Source organism: Dermacentor albipictus, chromosome 6, assembly GCF_038994185.2.
Source record: "Dermacentor albipictus isolate Rhodes 1998 colony chromosome 6, USDA_Dalb.pri_finalv2, whole genome shotgun sequence".
Taxonomy (NCBI): Eukaryota; Metazoa; Arthropoda; class Arachnida; order Ixodida; family Ixodidae; genus Dermacentor; species Dermacentor albipictus.
The window spans coordinates 32,241,600-32,252,929 of record NC_091826.1 but is presented as its reverse complement, the minus strand read 5'-3'; the positions used below and the strand labels follow the sequence as shown (position 1 = coordinate 32,252,929).

At 47.0% G+C, this 11,330-nt stretch overlaps 1 long non-coding RNA gene across 1 annotated transcript in view; it reads left to right on the top strand.

Annotated features, from left to right (window-relative positions):
• The window catches only part of LOC139046813 (uncharacterized), a 101,001-nt gene that overhangs the window by 23,885 nt on the left and 65,786 nt on the right, over positions 1–11,330 (top strand). The window lies entirely within an intron of this gene.

The following is an 11,330-nucleotide window of genomic DNA, read 5'->3' as shown; positions in this document are numbered from 1 at the left end:
AAAGTAAACAAAGCTCGGGATCGTTAGGAAGTGACGTCTTTAATCGTATGGTCCCAGAGATATGGGGATGCGCCGGCTGTGTGCTGAAAATATCCGAGGTCATGGTCTGGTATTTGCGTCGTATATACAGTTTTAAAACGTCTATTCTTGTGCGTTCCATTTTCCCGTCTCTGACGCTCGGAAGCACCGGACATTTTACTTTCCATAGGGGCTACTTCATTAGCTTCCAGCTTGTTATATTCCTGCTCCCGGTCGTCACATCGAGAAACTTCGACGGGGCAACGCCTATTCGGCATGGTCCGGCAGCAGCGTCTCTACTGACAGCAGCATGTTGCTTCTGAAAACGGTCACCTCGCTCAGAAGCTGCCGTGAGGTTTAGAAGTGTCGTCAGAGTCACACTCCGATCGTCGGCGGTCGCCTAGCTCAACAGGACTCGCGAAGTCGAAAGCCAGGAGCAAGTGTACGAAGGCATAATACCCGAGATCCACCTTCGTGCACGCTGTCTCGTGATCTTCGATAAACTTGCGCGGTTAGTAGGCTTCGCGGAAACTGAGAAAGGGCTGCGAGTACTCGAAAAGAGCTTGTTATTACACAAGATTTTTTACCCGAGAACCAGATAGGTATATTAGGCGAAGCATATTACTAGAGCTCAACCCAGCTCCTCAGGCGCGGCGGTGTCGCCTTCAATACCATGTGACACCGTGACGTCATGACAGAGGAGAAATGGGGCTCCAACTCGTGGCGTCGCCTTCAGGGCTGACCACGTGACACCGTGACGTCACGACAAAGGAGAAACGGGGCTCCAACTCGCGCCGTCGCTCGCGGCGTCGCGGCGGTATATCAGCAGCTGCGCTTGCCTGTGCTAGACACTCACGAGGTGAGATGCCTCCTGGAGACAGAGCTGCTCGTTGGAATGAGAAGCGAAGGTTGCAGCGTGCTACAGAGACTGTTTCTAGGTGGCTTTGTTACGGCGCAGCGACTACGCGCCCCGCATCGGACGCGGTGAGCGTCGAGCAACGCAGCGTTCGGCGCGACAACGAAATGTGCGCCTGAGCAAGCGCCGCACGCCTGAGCCGACGCCGACGACACCGGCTTTTCTGCGGCACGAGCTCCTTAACGCTGTCGCGTTAAAATAAAGGCTAGTATGCTTCGCATCCTGGGCTTAACCTTAGCTAAGCCACAGCCAGTTTTGTAATTGACGTCTGCGGCCACTCCTAAGAAGTCTTTAACGGGCAATATAACAACCCGGCAGTGGTCACAAGCATTCACTTAGCTGCTTTTCGATAATTTGTTCAACTGAAGATAAGGTTTTTTACCGAGAGTAGCTTCTTATCTCCTCATAGGTGCTGCTCCCAACATTATCGAGTATTGCAGATTTCAGGATAATTTTTTTTTCGTGGTACCCTGAGAACTTACGAGTGCGCCTCTATTATGTGTGCACGCAGTTCGTTTAGGTGCTACTTAGAGACTGACAAACAATTATGTTTCCGAGCCTGAAGGTTTGTTCAACTTATTAGGAATACCTATTCAAATATCCGAAGTACATTGTTCCTTGATGGTCGAGAAAGTGCACCGTTTCCCGTTACTCGTGGCGTTCGACAAGGGTGCCCTCTATCCGCAGTACTTTTTGTGCTCAGTCTTGAACCATTTCTGCGCTCAAGAGTGAGAGACCCTTACGTATGTGGTCTCCCACTGCCTGGTAGCGGTGTTGTAAAGGTGACAGCCTTCGCCGATGACATCACATTATATCTCAGGAATGAAGATAGCTTAACCCGTAGCCTTCGAATTTTCACTGAGTACGGAAATATTTCAGGTGCTGCGCTAAATTTTTCAAAATGTCGTTATTTGTTCATTGGTTCACCACAGACACGCCTAAGTCCCCTTTTCCGCCTTCAAAAGAGCAATTCTCTTCGCATTTTAGGCCTTGACTACACCTCTAATGGCATATCAGACTCTGTGTGGCTCTCAATTCTTGAAGATGTAAGGCGAAATATTGAAGATGTTCAAGGTTATGATTTACCCCTATCAGAAAGAAGGTACTTAGCGCAGTCTGTATTTTGCGGCCGAGTGTGGTACGTTTGTCACGTCGTACAGCCACCATTACGGGTTACTAGGTCCTTGCAGTCCCTTCTTGGTGCCTTCTTCTGGTCGGGCCGTACAGAACTAGTCTGTCGCGCGGCGCTTGGGCAACCACGCTCTCGCGGTGGGTTCGCCTTCCCATCCGTGTCTGTCCGCTGCCGGCTGCTTGCTCTGCGATTTCTGCTCCGTCTGTTACAGCATGATCAGTGTCCAGCGCGTGAACTCGCTTGCTATTTCCTTGGCACGAAAATTCGCTACATGTTACCGGGCGTACACTTAAATCGCGGCCCACAAGTGTTAAACGCGCCTACATTTTACTGTACGATCGTGGCATTTTATCGACACATAAAACAGGTATGTCCTGATGTAGACGTTCTCCAAAACCGTGTAGTGGATACTATGTCAGCCTTACTGCTTCCTCTAGTTCCCCCAGCGCGCCTCGCACGTTCCAATAATGTGTCGTGGGATGCGATAACGGCGTCATTTTTGCCTGGCCACCTACGCGACTTCATGTGGCGTCTAGGGTGGCAAGTGCTTCCAACTCGGGACAGGCTTGAGCGGTGGGGCGTTGTCCCATCTTCGCAGTGTCCCAATTGCCCCCTTCAAGAATCCAATAAACATGTACTGCTGCAATGCGTCGTTGCCAGGATATTTTGGAGGGCCGTGCATACTGGATTTCGTGGCCTTGGAGTTAACCGTTCTATTACATCTGGTCGCTGCTCACGTGGCCGCTTCGCGCGACTTTTAATTGCTGCGGGGGCCTTCTGTCTATGGCGTAACCGTTGCGAGGCAGTTGCCACGGGACGTCGTCACCGCGCTCTGTTTCCACTTATGGGGAGGCTCTACTCTGAGCTACTGTTGTTTCTGTCGGAGGAGTTGTTCTTCCTTGGAGAAGAAGAGTTCCTTCGACAGTGGTCATGTCGTTTGCTGTCGGTGGCTAATGGACGCGTATGGCTGAATTTTCGTCCAGCCTGGTTCTTGTAGCCAGACCATCAGAATTATTCATTTAATGTACATAGAATGCAGGTGCCCGTGATTTCTGTGTGTGTGTCCTCTCGTATACATGATCATTTTTGTATATACACATCTCGTGCACATCACTTCAAAATTGTGTAAAGAGTTCTATCACATCATCATTGTATATAACCATTGTGCACACTGTATATATTGAAAATCATTTTGTACATGTGGCATTTAGTTTATGTGTAACTGTGCCTTTCCGTGGGTATACGTGTTTATATGTTGGTGCGTGAGGACTCGGACACTACTCGCGTTGACAACGCGCTGTGTTTCGTGTCTTACATGTTATCGTCCGCGTGGAATTGTGCCGTGATTATGACTCAGTGTGCGTATCGTCTCTTGTCGAAATAAACTTTTTCTAAACACAAGATTTACAAAGGTTGTTTCACTAAGGTAGTGCAGTTGATTTGTAATAAATGTTGCCCAAGGTTAAATTTCTTCGAAGTTGGCCATGTAGGTATGTTGTACTAAACTTCTAGTATGATCTGTAGTTCATTTTATCGGATACTTGAAAATCGGTGCTGAACTTCATATTTCTGGCAGGTTGACACAATTTTCACGAGAACTCAGACTAAATTTGTTTATTTATACCTGCTTTCTACAATCAGTAATTAAGATGTTACTCAGCGAATATGTCTTGCTAGTCATTTGGACGTTGCACATTATTAGTTATCACATTATTTACTTCGCCTTTCGGGAAAATAGGTACTGCCAGCAAAGTGACAGAGCGCTATATGTCAGAGGCTATTTCTGAAGAGTAAGAAAGTTGGTGTGAATACAAAAAAATGGCCAGGCTTAGCTTTGTTAAGCCAAGAATACGTTGCATATTGCGCGAGTTGGGGCCCAGCTTTTCCTCCGGCTGTCGTGACGTCACGTCACGTGGTTGCGCTAAAGGTCAATGGTGGCTGCCCGGCCGCGCCCAAGGGCTAAATTGAGTGATTGCAATATGCAACGCATAAAAATAGAAGCAACCTAATAACACACATAGCAAACTTAAAGGAGAATAGACCCACATATGAGACGCGCAGCAATGAACAATGGCTCATACCCTCAATGATGGCTGCGCGGCCGCGCCCAAGGGCTGAACTGAGTGATTGCAATATGCAACGCATAATATGGTTGGACACTCAGCTCGAAGGAACAGTGTCTTGTAGAGTACCGGCGAATCGATTGAGCCCAGTTTGTAGCAGTGCCCACAGCATGAAAACGTAAATTCATTCCAGGAAGGAGGACCTGATCCTGCTTACGTAAGTAGGACTCTCACAACAGCTGGGACTCGGGATTTGCTCTGACGCTGCAAGGCTGTATTCTATCCTCTTCTATCCTGTCGAGTGCCTCGTGACCGCATCACACCTAGTTAGTTTGGAGCTCGGAGAAGCTTACAATTCTGTGTTTCATCTTATAACTCCCCGCTGACGACACTCTGTGACGGATTACCGAGTACATTACCTGAGTGAGCAGAGCAGGGCCTGAGCACTGTTGGGTCTAGCTGTCTGGAAGTTGTGAGCCGCTGCGAAGGTGAGCTTAGGTTTTCGCGCCCGGATAACCAAGGCTCGGATAGATGTGGGCGTAACACTCGCTGCTCTACCGAAATGCTTCTTTTTCGTTTTTATCTTGTTGGATAATCGGAGGTGATGGCTTAACCCGGGACCTAACGAATCGAGTGATCAGTACACGGCAGCCTGCCGCCACCCGGAAGTCTCAGCAATATCTCACGAGTAACATAACGCAAAAAAAAAGGGTGAGGCGTGCAGACTCGGACACAAGAGAAGAGGACAACACGAACGCCGACTATCAGCTGAAGGAAGCACTGAGGCGAAAAAAGAAATAAGACACAAAACTAATCTGCGCATGCTGTGGAATTTTTCGCATTATGAATCCTTACCAACTAGCTCAGCTTTCTGTCGTTCTAAGCTCACGAGTAACGATGGCTAAGTGAGTCAAACACGTTACTATTGTCGACTAGAAGGCATTTTTTTAACGATGTCGAATTTGAATGAGAGCCTGAAAAAAAATGAGGTGTACTTTTTCTGTAACTTTTCCGTTTGCTGTTTTTCGTGTAAATTTAGTCTCCGCAGTCAGCCACATCACCTTCAAATTCAGAGCATTCAAAATCATTCACCCCATTATCGGCCCACGTCTTCAGTCGGCGAATTCGTCGTTCCGCTAACGCGCCACTCGGGCTTAGTCGCTATGACGCTCCCCTGCTGAGAATGGGGTCGATATTGGTGTCTCGGTTGAGACCGCCGCATACCGATTAGGGATTAGGGCGGAATGCACGAACGCTTGAGTGCCGGGCTCGGAGTACGTGCAAAATAACGACAGACAGCCGTTCAGAATTATTCTCCATTGCGGCGTCTGTCGCGACGTTAACTCAATCACCGAATCAATGAATTAATTAGGTAAACAATGAATCAATAAATGAATAAATAATCAACTGGGCTGGAAAGCTTCATTATGATCCTGCAGGAAGCGCTTAGCACGTAACAGGTCATGAATCAATTAATGAATCAACTGATCAATGAATGAATTATTCAGTGATTCAATCCATAGATCAGTCAGTCAGTGAGTGAATCAATCCATGAATCAATCAGTAAATGAATCATTTAATAAATGCATCAATCAATGAATCGAATTTCCACTGTAGTCAGTCATCATTGCCTTTCAGCGGATATTTTTCTCGTCCCCACTCATTATGGTGAGAACCTTCTGTCTCCGCTCTTGATTAAACTCCTCAAATTGTTTGTGGGGAACGGATTTAACTACAGCTCCTGTACATAATGTTTCAAACCCGCCGTGGTTGCTCAGTGGCTATATTATTGGGCTGCTGAGCACGAGGTCACGGGAACGAATCCCGGCCATGGCGGCCGCATTTTGATGTACACAGTATACAGCTCTAATACATAATCTAAGCTACAATGTACTTTCCCTGTGCACCCCGATACTAATAAGCTTAAATTACAGCTCTAAACTACAGTAAATTACTTGTTTGAGCATTCGGATAGCTTTTTTATTCACCGGTATTTCTCGTTCAGCTAACCGATCGACTCGCTGCGGGCTTGTGCCTTTCATTCATTTATTCATTTCCCCGGGTCGCCACTCACCTCGTCGCCATTTGCGACGTTCCCCTGCTCAAGGTCCGAATTCTATGTCGACCCAACCAGCTTAGATGCCGGATTTCACCAATCCTCTCGGCGATTAGCACTCATCCGGAACGGGAGAGCTGGGGTTCTTCGGGTGCCCGCTGATACGGCTGCTTTGGGCTTTCGTCGTCCATTCGGGAAGCTCGTCGTTTCACCGGCGCTAACGATTCTGACGAGATGAATCTGCTGAGGCCGTGGTGTGGCTCGGCTGGCGCTGTGAAGTCGAGCGCCGGACGCCTCGTCGCATTTCTTGGGGGCATGCCTGAGAGGTGCTCGTGCGGTACCTTCCTCCCCGACCATGCGCGTACCCTGTGCTACGAGACCATGCAGTACTCCTAATATGGAGTTCTAGCTTATCCGCAAACTTCTCACTATGTACAGAATTACCGTGTTATCAGAGCCATAATCGCAATGGCATGATGCCTCACAGCAGCATTACGGTATCCCTAGATAATTTTATTTTAAATGTGACCCTTTATCCTCACACTCTCCCGCCATTGGCTGTGCGTGATTGGCTTTGTAGGGTCACATGGAATCCCCCACGTGACCGCACTGATCGCTAGCACCCCCGAAACGTTCCAACGTGTTTCAGGCACCACGGTTCACGTCAAGATAGCCACGGACAAGGATTTACGGTGGGGAACACAGTTTCAAAACGAGTATCAAATATTTATGTGGTGCGACACAAAGGAGAAGCTTCGAGTATTTGCACGCCCGTTGAGGGAGGCTTGGAACATTTGGGGGTCGCTTGAGGGGCTCCATGCAGGACCAAGATCACGGAAGGAACGGGGGGAGCAAATGGGCGAAAGGCGCTACCTGGACGCTTATATAGGGACTTCGCAGTAGCGAATCTCGTAGCGACACCTCGTGGGTGGCGATGCCTTCTGCACTTTGTTTTGTAACGTGTATTTCCAGCTTACCACGGCTCCTCTCACTTAATTGCTTGTTTGACATTGCGCTTGCTCCATTTACTAATTCATATTCGCGTAGTGTTCCCCTTAGAGGTTCTTTGAAAGGGTTTTCGAATAGTTCGCTAAGAAATAAAATAGGCTATTCAAAAGAAGTGGACGAGCTAGACCAAAGGGATGACTGCAGCTACGATTAGGGATTGCAACATTCTGTTACACCGAGGTAGTCACGGATGCAGGCAGCCGGCGGCAATGATCGGTGCATTCTCGACTTCCCTAGACAGCACGTTCGAGGAATCAAAGCTTTCTTGGGCAAGAGACCACGCAGCCGCTAATTAGGTGCTCTGGGGCCCGCTTTCGTGGATTCCCCGACCGCCTCGTTTTAGTCGCTGTGCTCCTTACAGACCCGAGATTAAAACACTCCAATCTCAGCACTACGTTCTGTAATAAACGTTGTGTAATCGCCCGCCCAATAGCAGTGTCTTATCGTTACGTCTATATTTGGTTTAAGAGTGAACTCTCTATTACGTATTCGAACATTTAACTCCGTGTTCTCTATACGGTTCCGACTCTCGAGTATTAGTTGTGCGAATTAAAGAAGATATAGGCGGAGCAACGTGCTCCGTTGAATTTCTTTCAGTTCATTTATTCCAAATTAAAGGGGAGTAGGCATTATACATGAGGTTGTAAGAGATACTTCGCAGAAAAAAGAAGACGAGGAAGGGCTGGAGCGTCACAGGGAAAAGCGGAGCAAAAGAAAGGGAAAGGGAGTGTGCACGTGACAATACAATAAAGTGTCGAACTATATAGTTTCACGTGACGTCACGGAAGCCACTTGCCACCGTGCTAGTCCCCAAGCATGGCGGCAACGATGTCGTCAAAGAACCATGTTTTCACGTGTATACATCGTTTTGATTTTTAGATGGTCATGCTTCTTTCACCGGATTATCGCTGTTATCGATTTTTCGCTCAGCGCTTGATGCGCGCCTGTCATTCCATCACATTTCTTGTTTGCGCAGCTTCCCTACGTGCTAGTTCCCCAAGATGGCGGTCATGATGACGTCAGCGCGAACTATCTATAGTATCCTCGTTGAATTAAATATAGTATACTACGCGTCGTGGTTCTACTTTCCTGCCGATGACTGCATCACCGAACTGCTGCTGTTATTGGCTTGTTGCTTTCCCGAATGAAGATTTTTCCGGATCCGAAGCTATACGTCAACGTTATTATGAATTCCATAGTGAGCATGATCGTTTAAGCACATCGCACGTGTGACGTGAATAGTGCTGCACATTTTCACATTTCTTTTTTTCGTGAGCACTTGAGGCCCCTTTGTGATGCAGCGTGGCACGAGTATAATTTGAGGACCAACTTGGGTCGGGAGATTAGGCTGACCAATGAGCGCACCGCTATTACAGAACTGATTATCTTCCTGAAGACAAGTTCGTCCCATAAACAGTCAGATTCTTAACTTGCGCTTCTGGAGGTGTTTCCGTATTTATTTTGATTTCTGCAACGTGGCAACAGGGTTTTAATGCGAAAGCAGTCCATGTCCCACGAGGAAGAAAATCCGACGCGATCAAGCAATGACACCAAAAATGACCGGCGGCGCAAAAAAAGTTAGAACACGTCAAGAAATGCTCGGATTGACGTCACATTTCTCAGGGAGGTTCCTGTAAACAAAGGCAAATAACGCCTTTGAAAAGAAAATTTGAGAACATTCGCTCTGTGTGGGAATCGAACCCGGGCCTCCGGGGTTCGAGACGAGCGCGCCAGCGCGACGCAAGGGAAGTTCCTCAGTTCTGGTTGGCCTAAGGTGTACCTAGTGCGTGCGTCTTTGATCACGTGACGGCGTAGCCTGTGGGGAGGAGGTGACGTCACCCGCGTCTTGTTTGACCTCAGCCGTAACACAGAAGACAGTAAACGGTATAACAGCATTTTTTAGTAATAAAAATATGGTTAATTAATGTGAATTAAAGCGAATTAAGGAGAATTACAGGGAAGTAAAGTGAACTGAAGCTAGAATACGTTACAGTAAGGTGACTTATGGTGGAGAAAGTAAATTAAGGTGGAGTAAAGTGAATGAAGGTGTTTTAATGTGGATTAAGGTGAATTAAGTTAGAGTTGTGAAGTTAGAGTAAGGTGACTTAAGGTGGAGTAAAGTAAATGAAGGTGAAATAAAATGGATCAAGGTTGATTTACAAAAGGATACTTAGGTAGCTCTCCATATTATTTTTCCGCGATAAGTTAAACGTCAACGTGATAACTTAGGGCTTGTTCTTTATTTTGATTCTAATTTTTTATATGCTGTATGAGAATATACTATGCTTGTCCTTTCCGACGTGAGTTAGATATTCCTCGACGTGCTGCTAGAGAAATAGAAAGCACAGCAACTTCCCCAGAAGCTCAGTGATTGTTAAATCCCGGTGGAACATTTTCAAGCGAACATATAAATGTGCAAAATAAGTTCCGTTGGCAACACGGAATCTGTAAAATACATCAAACGCGATATACGTGACCAATGCAGCCACTATTTTTAGTATAGTATAGATATTTAGTATAGGATCGACCAGTACGTTAACCAGAAAAGAAAGACAAGCCGAAGCACTTAGGTAACGTATGCCACTGCCCGAACGTTACAAAACGGATCTTCATTTTTAATTCTTTTGCAGGAAGGAAAGTTAATGCTTGCAAAAAGCTTTTTCTTCAGTGTGCGCTGCACGTAACAGAAGGAGTCATTCGCTAGAATGTGTTCTCGCATTTAATTTTCCGTTCATGCGCGTCAATACATGGTGCGCGTGTGTATGGTTTATACACTGAATAAATTCCGGGATTTTACGTCCTTAAAACGGCGATTTAATTTCGAGGCAAGCCGTACTAGGGATCAACTCTGCATTAATTTTGACCACCTGTTTTTCTTTAACGTGCCCCCAAATGCACGGGACACGGTCATTTTTTTTTCTTTTTTGCATTTCGCCCTCAATGAGATGCGGCCACCACGGCCGGGATTCGATCCCGCGACTCCGTGCTCAGCAGCGCAACATCCTACCCACTAAGCCACCACGGCAGGTTCGAGTTCTTGCGAACAAGCACACTGCATTCCCTTTTAGATGATATCGAAGTAGCGTGTTCCCTTTTTTCATTTTCTGTTCTCAGGTGTCCTCATCTGCCTTGCTGACCGAATCCCTCGCTCTGCTTAGGCAACGATGAAGGAGGGGTGGTGTCGTATTTGCGACCACCGAACGCTCGGCTGCACCGTGTATTGCTCCAACGCAGGTGCACACAGGTGCCCGGGGTGGATGGTGGCCTTCGCTTCGCGCGATATTGCATTGGGTCGGCCAGCCGGCGCTGTCTGCATCGAGAAAGGAAGAGTGGAGAGGAGCTATACCAACGGGTCCGCCGTTCCGAGACAGCTTGGTTCCCGCCCGCCTCCTCGATATGTCGACAGGACCCGGTCAGTTGATTGAATGAGGTTTCAGCGCAGGTGCCTTTTGGGAACGTTTGCGATAACAGCGTCGGCGTGGTCTTCAATCAAACAGGTATCGCTGGCTTACAGGTCCGCAGCGATGATAGTGAAGTTTGTTTACTTAAAGGATGATGACGATTAGAGTGAGAGAGGCAGTTTACCGAGAGAAGGATGTGTTCAGATATATCGATGATTATATATTAACAACTGAAGTTTCGCTTTATGGCCACCAAGATAGGCGAGGAAGACATACGATAGTTTCTAACGATTGGTTTTGGCGAAGTATGTTATTTTGGGTGAGAAAACCTCCCAAGGTGGCATACACTACTAAGGATGAATTTTGGGAATACTCAAGCCATAAGAATACAAAAAAGCACACAAAAAATCTAGATTAATCAGTTTTCTTTCTTTTCTTTCTCTCCTCTTCCCTTTTCTTTCTTAAGGCAACGTTCAAAAATGTCATCATCATCACATTACATTACATCACCATTACATCATCATTGCAAACATTACATCATCAAAATACACTACGCAATCCGCACTTCAATCAAACAGGTATCGCTGGCTTACAGGTCCGCAGCGATATTGAGAAACTCCCAAGTTTGCAGGCAGTAATCTGCCTGCAAACTTGGGAGTTTCTCAATAACTCTACAAATGACCAATCGTGGCAGGTCAAACCGCTTTCACATTAATGTTCAAGGGAACTAGTACAA